Consider the following 11242-nt stretch of genomic DNA (forward strand, 5'->3'; position numbering starts at 1 on the left):
AATGACTCAGGGGCACGGAGGCAATGACTCAGGGGCACGGAGGCAATGACTCAGGGGCACGGAGGCAATGACTCAGGGGCACCAAGGCAATGACTCAGGGGCACCAAGGCAATGACTCAATGGGCACCGAGGCAATTGCCTCTTTGTAAAGTAACACAAAACAGTGATTTAGTGCTGGGAAAATAAACCTAAAGGAACATTACAGAATTGGTAAGAAAAAAAATTGTCTCAGATCACACAGTTACATAAAACATCCCTTGAAATATTTCTGTGTGAACTGTCATATTTGACGAGAAATAAATAAAACTAAATTTCCATTTGGTGTTTACCGCTCAGTGAGCGTTTTATTCACATTTTTTCAGTCGATGTCATGCAAAATGTGTGAACAGTTTTTCACTATTTTCTCCAGACCCAGATGGTCGATCGATCTCAAACTTCTACAGGTTTGTCAGTTTATGTATAATGGTGGATTACATAAAGAGCTTATACTGCCAGCAACTGTTTGTTAGCAAAACACAATCCTGTGATGTTCCTTTAAAGACACTGGGCACTATTAGTCTTCTCACTTGGCATAAAATAACAAACTTGTAAAAACTTTAGCTCAATTGGTCGTCAAAGTTACGAGATAATAATGAAAGAAAACCACCCTTGTCACACGACGAAGTTGTGTGCTTTTACATGCTTGATTTAGAAATCAAATTCGTGGAAAAATACTTCTTTCTCGAAAACTACTTCAGAGGGAGCCGTTTCTCACAATGTTTTATACTATCAACCTCTCTCCATTACTCAATACAAAGTTAAGTTTTATGCTAATAATTATTTTGAGTAACTATTGTACCAATAGTGTCCACTGCCTTTCACCCTTGACCCCTAGTAAGAGCCCCTATCATGTCTCCTTACCTTGTATTTGATGTCTCAAATCCTTTGACATTTTCCACAAGAATATAACTTGGCAGTTTAGATAATCTGAAAGAGAATACATGTACAACAAGATAGACTTATATTAGTGAGATACTTTAAAATGACTGTTGTGCTTGTAAGGTGGAACAAATTCCTTCATCTCACAGGTTCCAAACCCTTGCATGTAAGCATTGATAGTCAGTTTCCTCGTAACATTTAAACGCACTTTGCACTATTGGTACCTACTCAAAATAGTTGTTAGTGTAAAAACTCACTTGGTACTATGGTAGTGAGCAATAGTATAAAACATTGTGAGAAACGGCTCCCTCTGGTGTAACATAGTTTTTGAAAGAAGAGCTGTTTCTCACTCAAATAGTAAAAGACTTCATGTCTGAAGCCCATTTTAGGCATCTGAAAGCACACAAATCTGTGCAGCAATAATAAACCATTAGGGGTGGATTTCACAAAGGTAGTCCTAACTTAGGACTAGTCCTAGGCAATGCTAAGATATAGGACCAGTTCTAAGTTAGGACCAGTAACTCATCCTAACTTAGGACTGGTCCTATCTCTTAGCATTGCTTAGGACAAGTCCTAAGTTAGGACTACCTTTGTGAAATAGGACCCAGGCCCAATAGAACTGACAACTAGGTCCTTCTTAGGACTCCTTGTCATCATTTTTAGAAAGATGAACAACATTTAAAACAAATTGACCACAACGATAACAACTGCAGACAATAAAAGATACGCAGAAACCATTGGTACTTGCTTTGGTAATAGATCTAGAAGCTGAATGAAACTTTGTGTGCGTGGATCATCACTATCTCCTTTCAAACCAACCCTGAGGATGAAACAAAACCAAGATGTTTATAAGTAAGATTTAAAGACAGTGGGCACTATCGGTAATTGTCAAAGAATAGTCTTCACAGTTAGTGTATCTCAACATATGCATAAAATAACAAACCTGTGAAAATTTGAGCTCAATCAGTTGTCGAATTTGCGAGATAACAATGATAGAAAAAACACACTTGTCACACAAAGTTGTGTGCTTTCTGATGCTTGATTTCGAGAGCTCAAATTCTAAACTTGAGGTCTCGAAATCAGATTCATGGGAAATTACTTCTTTCTCGAAAACTACGTCACTTCAGAGGGAGCTGTTTCTCACAATGTTTTATACCATCAACCTCTCCCCATTACTTGTAATCAAGAAAGGTTTTATGGTGATAATTATTTTGAGTAATAACCAAGTGTCCACTGCCTTTAAAACGACTCCACTCATCAGTTGATCAGACCCGACTCTCTGTTCCTAGAACTAGACAGAAGGCTGGGGATAGCTCATTCGCCATGGCCTGCCCTGGTCTATGGAACTACCTTGCTTAGTAAAATCAGATTACCCGACAAGACTCCACTCAGTTCTTATGCTAAGTAAACAACAACTAAATACATGTACCAGTCACTTGGAATGGATATATGTAAGCTTGGGCGATACCGATTTATTTTATTTACGATAAATCGCCGACAATATATCGTGATATTCGATATAATCGCGATTAATTAAATTTGACATCATCAGTCTTCAAACTCCAAGTAAAAGTTGTAGAAGGGACAGTCATAGCATAAGAGAGGTGTTCTAATGACCTATTCTTCTGGTTTTACTCCAAACCCATGGGGTGCAAGATGTCTAAGCTTGCAAATATGCGATATTTAATCGATATCGCGATTATCGCGATATATCAATGTTTCGATTAAAACCAAATCCATGTAATATCGAAATCGCTTCCAAATTAATATCGCGATATTCGATAATATCGTGATACCGCCCAAGCTTAGATATATGGCATGAAATTTTGGCCAGTAACATGTGTAAAATAAGCAAGCTTTTTTCGTGCTTTTAAAAAGCAATTTTTTTGCTTAAGCAGCTCTATGGAATTGGCCCCTGGAGAAAGCTGGACTCTGATGCTGCATACTGTCTAAGTACTGATGATGAGGATTTCCCACCAAGCTAATCCGCATCATCAGTACTCAACTCAAGCAGCACCCATCGCTTAAAGAGGCTATGTCAGATTTTTGACCCCAAACATTAAAAAATAGATTTTTTTGAGTGAATGGTATTTCAAAGAGTATCACCCGCTCTAACGAAAAAAAATTTTACTTTTACTTTTAATGGTCAGGAACCATGACAAAAATTTAAAACGTTTCTTATAAAACACATAAGAATTGGTCACGTGATATATTGTCGGGATCCCGACAAAAACTAATTTTGAGCACTTTATTTCATTGCTACTAATAATTGGCGGACTTTTTCGAGCAATGGCTCAAATGAAAGCTTGTAACTTTCACGACCCCAATAAAAATACCTATTGAATTTTAAATCAAAATAATTTTTGGGTCAAATCGGCCAAAAAATCTGACATAGCATCTTTAAAGGCAGTGGACACTATTGGTAATTACTCAAAACAATTTTTAGCATCAAACACTTACTTGGTAACGAGTAATGGAGAGCTGTTGATAGTATAAAACACAGTGAGAAACGGCTCCCTCTGAAGTATCGTAGTTTTCAAGAAAGAAGTAATTTTCCACGAATTTGATTTCGAGACCTCAGATTTAGAATTTTAGGTCTTGAAACCAAACATCTGAAAGCATCTGAAAGCACATAACTTCGTGTGACAATGTGTTTTTTCCTTTCATTATCATCTCGCAACAATGACAACCAAATGAGCTCAAATTTTCACAGGTTTGTTATTTTGTGCATAAAAAATATGTTGAGATACACCAAGTGAGAAGACTGGTCTTTGACAATTAAAACATAGTGTACAGTGTCTTTAAACAACCAATACAGGATTTGTTTTTGCTAACAAACAGTTGCTGGCAGTATGTTATCCCACATTATACATAAACTCACAAACCTGTAGAAGTTTGAGATCGATCGGCCATCTAGGTCTCGAAAAAATAGTGAAAAACTGATTACACATTTTGAATGACTTCGACTTAAAAAAAATGAATAGTGTCCAGTGTCTTTAAACATCGCTTATTCGCTAAAGCTTAATTTATTTAGCAACCTAATCAGCCTTGTTCATTAAAAATAAGGCTGCAGAACAATAATTTTTTTTATTTTTTATTTCAACATTACAAGAGAACCATCCTCAACGTGGCACAAGGTCTTGTTTTTGGTGTTCTCTTCCTCGAAGATGTTTTTACGGGAGACCGCTGTCCAGCTGCGAGAGTCAAAAAGAAGTTGACCGGGATCGCCGACAATATATCGTGATATTCGATATAATCGCGATTAATTAAATTTGACATCATCAGTCTTCAAACTCCAAGTAAAAGTTGTAGAAGGGACAGTCATAGCATAAGAGAGGTGTTCTAATGACCTATTCTTCTGGTTTTACTCCAAACCCATGGGGTGCAAGATGTCTAAGCTTGCAAATATGCGATATTTAATCGATATCGCGATTATCGCGATATATCAATGTTTCGATTAAAACCAAATCCATGTAATATCGAAATCGCTTCCAAATTAATATCGCGATATTCGATAATATCGTGATACCGCCCAAGCTTAGATATATGGCATGAAATTTTGGCCAGTAACATGTGTAAAATAAGCAAGCTTTTTTCGTGCTTTTAAAAAGCAATTTTTTTGCTTAAGCAGCTCTATGGAATTGGCCCCTGGAGAAAGCTGGACTCTGATGCTGCATACTGTCTAAGTACTGATGATGAGGATTTCCCACCAAGCTAATCCGCATCATCAGTACTCAACTCAAGCAGCACCCATCGCTTAAAGAGGCTATGTCAGATTTTTGACCCCAAACATTAAAAAATAGATTTTTTTGAGTGAATGGTATTTCAAAGAGTATCACCCGCTCTAACGAAAAAAAATTTTACTTTTACTTTTAATGGTCAGGAACCATGACAAAAATTTAAAACGTTTCTTATAAAACACATAAGAATTGGTCACGTGATATATTGTCGGGATCCCGACAAAAACTAATTTTGAGCACTTTATTTCATTGCTACTAATAATTGGCGGACTTTTTCGAGCAATGGCTCAAATGAAAGCTTGTAACTTTCACGACCCCAATAAAAATACCTATTGAATTTTAAATCAAAATAATTTTTGGGTCAAATCGGCCAAAAAATCTGACATAGCATCTTTAAAGGCAGTGGACACTATTGGTAATTACTCAAAACAATTTTTAGCATCAAACACTTACTTGGTAACGAGTAATGGAGAGCTGTTGATAGTATAAAACACAGTGAGAAACGGCTCCCTCTGAAGTATCGTAGTTTTCAAGAAAGAAGTAATTTTCCACGAATTTGATTTCGAGACCTCAGATTTAGAATTTTAGGTCTTGAAACCAAACATCTGAAAGCATCTGAAAGCACATAACTTCGTGTGACAATGTGTTTTTTCCTTTCATTATCATCTCGCAACAATGACAACCAAATGAGCTCAAATTTTCACAGGTTTGTTATTTTGTGCATAAAAAATATGTTGAGATACACCAAGTGAGAAGACTGGTCTTTGACAATTAAAACATAGTGTACAGTGTCTTTAAACAACCAATACAGGATTTGTTTTTGCTAACAAACAGTTGCTGGCAGTATGTTATCCCACATTATACATAAACTCACAAACCTGTAGAAGTTTGAGATCGATCGGCCATCTAGGTCTCGAAAAAATAGTGAAAAACTGATTACACATTTTGAATGACTTCGACTTAAAAAAAATGAATAGTGTCCAGTGTCTTTAAACATCGCTTATTCGCTAAAGCTTAATTTATTTAGCAACCTAATCAGCCTTGTTCATTAAAAATAAGGCTGCAGAACAATAATTTTTTTTATTTTTTATTTCAACATTACAAGAGAACCATCCTCAACGTGGCACAAGGTCTTGTTTTTGGTGTTCTCTTCCTCGAAGATGTTTTTACGGGAGACCGCTGTCCAGCTGCGAGAGTCAAAAAGAAGTTGACCGGGATCGCCGACAATATATCGTGATATTCGATATAATCGCGATTAATTAAATTTGACATCATCAGTCTTCAAACTCCAAGTAAAAGTTGTAGAAGGGACAGTCATAGCATAAGAGAGGTGTTCTAATGACCTATTCTTCTGGTTTTACTCCAAACCCATGGGGTGCAAGATGTCTAAGCTTGCAAATATGCGATATTTAATCGATATCGCGATTATCGCGATATATCAATGTTTCGATTAAAACCAAATCCATGTAATATCGAAATCGCTTCCAAATTAATATCGCGATATTCGATAATATCGTGATACCGCCCAAGCTTAGATATATGGCATGAAATTTTGGCCAGTAACATGTGTAAAATAAGCAAGCTTTTTTCGTGCTTTTAAAAAGCAATTTTTTTGCTTAAGCAGCTCTATGGAATTGGCCCCTGGAGAAAGCTGGACTCTGATGCTGCATACTGTCTAAGTACTGATGATGAGGATTTCCCACCAAGCTAATCCGCATCATCAGTACTCAACTCAAGCAGCACCCATCGCTTAAAGAGGCTATGTCAGATTTTTGACCCCAAACATTAAAAAATAGATTTTTTTGAGTGAATGGTATTTCAAAGAGTATCACCCGCTCTAACGAAAAAAAATTTTACTTTTACTTTTAATGGTCAGGAACCATGACAAAAATTTAAAACGTTTCTTATAAAACACATAAGAATTGGTCACGTGATATATTGTCGGGATCCCGACAAAAACTAATTTTGAGCACTTTATTTCATTGCTACTAATAATTGGCGGACTTTTTCGAGCAATGGCTCAAATGAAAGCTTGTAACTTTCACGACCCCAATAAAAATACCTATTGAATTTTAAATCAAAATAATTTTTGGGTCAAATCGGCCAAAAAATCTGACATAGCATCTTTAAAGGCAGTGGACACTATTGGTAATTACTCAAAACAATTTTTAGCATCAAACACTTACTTGGTAACGAGTAATGGAGAGCTGTTGATAGTATAAAACACAGTGAGAAACGGCTCCCTCTGAAGTATCGTAGTTTTCAAGAAAGAAGTAATTTTCCACGAATTTGATTTCGAGACCTCAGATTTAGAATTTTAGGTCTTGAAACCAAACATCTGAAAGCATCTGAAAGCACATAACTTCGTGTGACAATGTGTTTTTTCCTTTCATTATCATCTCGCAACAATGACAACCAAATGAGCTCAAATTTTCACAGGTTTGTTATTTTGTGCATAAAAAATATGTTGAGATACACCAAGTGAGAAGACTGGTCTTTGACAATTAAAACATAGTGTACAGTGTCTTTAAACAACCAATACAGGATTTGTTTTTGCTAACAAACAGTTGCTGGCAGTATGTTATCCCACATTATACATAAACTCACAAACCTGTAGAAGTTTGAGATCGATCGGCCATCTAGGTCTCGAAAAAATAGTGAAAAACTGATTACACATTTTGAATGACTTCGACTTAAAAAAAATGAATAGTGTCCAGTGTCTTTAAACATCGCTTATTCGCTAAAGCTTAATTTATTTAGCAACCTAATCAGCCTTGTTCATTAAAAATAAGGCTGCAGAACAATAATTTTTTTTATTTTTTATTTCAACATTACAAGAGAACCATCCTCAACGTGGCACAAGGTCTTGTTTTTGGTGTTCTCTTCCTCGAAGATGTTTTTACGGGAGACCGCTGTCCAGCTGCGAGAGTCAAAAAGAAGTTGACCGGGATTGGTGATGTTTTTCAAAACAAACCAATGACACTCCAAAGTTCAGTAAAGCATACAAGCATCTTTCCCGCTCATAATATTAGAGGAAAAGAAATAGATCATTCTTGAGAGGAGTTTATGTCTATTATAATCAAGGTGTTCACTTTGCAAGCTGGCCACAAAATACTTGACAAAACAAATGAGTGACTGTTGTATTACCCTACTTATACTCAGATGATGAGGTTAAGTCAAGCATTAAGATGGACAGCTACAGACATGAGTGCTGTCAGTAAAACAGGCATAACTTCTCTTTTTTTCTCTTCAGATGAGCAAGAAAGAATGCTTGTTTAATTTATATGCAACCTCACTTGGGGTTTGAGTGTCAGTTGTTGTTTTGTTTTAAAATCATAAATCTCGGTCCACTTCTTTTTGACTCACCCTGTATTCTAAAGCAAGAAATTCCTCCAAACCTTGTGAACGGTTGGCATGGCGGACTCATCAGAAACATGTCAGCGTCCAAGGCGGTAAACTCTGCTCAAGTCAAAGACTGAATATTTCTCTGCATGAGGTTGACATCTGGAAAGTTGTGTTGATAAATCTTGTGGGCAAGATCATTAATGTCAACAGCGGTAACCACCGAGGCTTCAAGATGGCTTGCTGAGAAGGGAAAGCGATACAGAATGATGATAATAGTAACTAGTTCTTTTACAATAACCCTATCATTGCGCTTTATTGCACACGTCACTGGGCCAATAACATTCCTGTTATCTTTCTCAGCTCCTTAGGAAGTGTACATCCCTGTGTGTTGCAGCGGCACTCAAAAGGCAGCATAAAAAACAACCTCTACCTTTGCAGGTTCTCCAAGTTTTGCTTGAAATAGGCCTAATGATTGCAATTTGTGTCTGATCTGAATTCCACCATTGGTCAAACACCCTTTGCTTTGAGGGCAAATCTTTTTTTTCTTCTTTTTTTTTCAAATTTACTAGGTCCAAACACGGTTTTTAAGCCAAGATGGCGCCCGACCGCTTTCCGTGCAAGTTTTTTTCTGGTTAAAAATTCACACTTTTCATTAAGTTTTTCCATTACATTTTTGTTTGTATAGCACAGCACAGAGTTCTAATATATCTATGGTTTATTTGCCGTTTTTAAGGTATTTAAAACTTGTTGGCGGCGTGTTGTTGGTTTTTTTTTACGGTTGTTCCTTCCTACGTTGCCATAACGACCGTAACCCTCCTTCGGCTCCTCTGCCAGTGGAGTGCAGTTGGGAGGAGGGTTACGCCACGGCTACGCGGGTAGTTCCTTCCCCCCTTCATGCCCTTCCACTAGCCCACCTTGTTGAGCTGTTATTGTTAATGGCTCCGCTTTTAACATCGGTCTCATCATGATCACTGTCGCCAGCTCAACAACAACAAGGTCACAAGGTCACAGGTGGGCTAAAAAAAAACTCTAGTCTAAAATAAGCCAGGTCCATCAACTTCAACTCAATCAAGGAATTCTGCAGTAAAGCTCGGAAAGCTCTATCATGAAATTCAGCCTAGACTAACCATTTTCATTTTAAGCTTTTTAAACTGGACCTCTCTAATCACTAACCTTTCAATGCATAATGCATCCCTCCAATACCACTGTACAGTTCCACCACACGGCAAACCCTGGGCGCAGCCATTTTTTAAATGGTTCAAATAAACCGATAGGTGGCGGGCTTCATATTAAAAACCGATAGGTGGCGGGCTGCGTCTTTTGCAACGTTTTTGCCAACCCAGATTGGAAAACTATGGAAAGCCAATAAGCCATAGTAAGTGCAAATCAAGAAAGGGTCGCAATTTTTGGTATCAATGTAACCAAATTTGTTAAAACTAATTATGAGAGGTATATTACTTACTTGAAAATTTGCAGAAAATTTTGAAACATTTTTTTGTTAAAGGCACACGTTGCCTTGGATCGTAAAGGTTTGATCGAGCTCACGCGCCGTGAATTTTACGCTGTGCGCACGGCGTGAGTCGGGCTCGGTGCCAAGGGAGACCACGAAGTCGTCTGACTCTGACGAGGGTGAAGATAAGGGACTGCAGCTTCTTCATGTACGTTTTATTGAAAATATTGGCAGCAAAGTCAATAACACGAGGGCAAGGTAAAATAACCACACTTTGTGCACAAACACATGACATCGTGTGAATAATTAGTCTTGTGGAACTACTGTGTTTACCCATTACTGGCATTCAGCCACCTGAACGGTTTCATGATACAAACTCGACAATATTCTTCAGTGATTTCGAAAAAGAAAAGCCTCGATTGAACAAACAAATGCTTTAACAATCACGTCTTTTTAACGCAAGTTGATCAACTTTAAACATTGCAAATATTCGTTCATTTCAGCAACCTTGAGCCATCCGCTCATCAGGTACAACTTTAAACATTGGAAATAATGCTTTCATTTTAGCAACCTTGAGCCATCCGCTTATCAGGTACAGATTTAAACAGTGCAAATAATCTTTCATTTCAGCAACCTTGAGCCATCCGCTCATAAGGTACAACTTAAAACATTGCAAGTATTTATTCATTTCAGCAACCTTGAGCCATCCGCTCATCGGGTACAGCTTTAAACATTGTCATTTTGATGACCTTTGCAAAATGTTAAAATATTCTTTCATTTCAGCAACCTTGAGCCATCCGCTCATCAGGTACAACTTTAAACATTGTAATTTTTTATGAACTTTGAAAAATATTCAAACATTCTTTCATTTTAGCAACCTTAAGCCATCCGCTCATCAGGTACAACTTTAAACATTGTCATTTTTATGAACTTTGAAAAATATTCAAACATTCTGTCATTTTAGCAACCTTGACCCATCCGCTCATCAGGTACAACTTTAAACATTGCAAATATTCTTTCATTTCAGCAACCTTGAGCCATCCGCTTATCAGGTACAACTTTTAACATCGTCTTTTTGTATGACTTTTGCAAAATATTCAAATATTCTTTCATTTTAGCAACCTTGAGCCATCCGCTCATTAGGAACAACTTTTAAATTTGCAATTATTTTTTCATTTCAGCAACCTTGGGCCATCAGCTCATCAGGTACACTTTAAGACATCGTCATTTTTATGACCATTGCAAGCTATATTCAAATATTCTTTCATTTCAGCAATATTGAGCCATCCGCTCATCAGGTTAAACTTTAAACGGCATGGGTGTCATCCACTCGAAGCCTGGCTAGTGGGGTGTCGTGGCGGAGTAGTTAGGAGCATCAAACTCAAGTTCTGGGCCCAATTTCATGGCTCTGCTTACCGTAAGCACAGAATCGGCGCTTACGGAAGCAGGGAATTCTGTGCTTATGGCAAGCGTATTTCACAGGTTAGCGGCGAATTTTGGCTTCTGCGCGTGCGTACTTCACATTACTAGGTATTCTACGCTTACAAGGCTAGCGCAGAAATTCGGCGCTTGCACGTAAGCAGGGAATCGTGCTCGTAAGTGCAGAATTCGGCGGTAAGCAGAGCCATGAAATTGGGCCCTGGTGGTTAAGTCATCAGTGTGGGTTCGAGTCCTGGTAGCGACACTTGTGTTCTTGAGCAAAATACTTTACTATAATTGCTTCTCTTCACCCAGGGGTATAAATGGGTACCTGCAAGGGTAAATATTGTTTATGAAAGAGCCTTTGGAG

The 11242-nt window shown here is 37.6% G+C and overlaps 1 long non-coding RNA gene across 1 annotated transcript; it reads right to left on the reverse strand.

The window, feature by feature from the left end:
• Positions 1 to 870: 870 nt before the first annotated feature.
• LOC139949617 (uncharacterized) lies at positions 871 to 8196 on the reverse strand. Its single transcript, XR_011787560.1, has 3 exons — positions 8057 to 8196; positions 1667 to 1738; positions 871 to 966 (listed from the first exon to the last, which is right to left on the reverse strand). It is a non-coding gene; the product is annotated as an uncharacterized lncRNA (long non-coding RNA).
• Positions 8197 to 11242: the final 3046 nt, after the last annotated feature.

The sequence above is a fragment of the Asterias amurensis genome, chromosome 17, assembly GCF_032118995.1.
Source record: "Asterias amurensis chromosome 17, ASM3211899v1".
In the NCBI taxonomy this organism is placed as follows: Eukaryota; Metazoa; Echinodermata; class Asteroidea; order Forcipulatida; family Asteriidae; genus Asterias; species Asterias amurensis.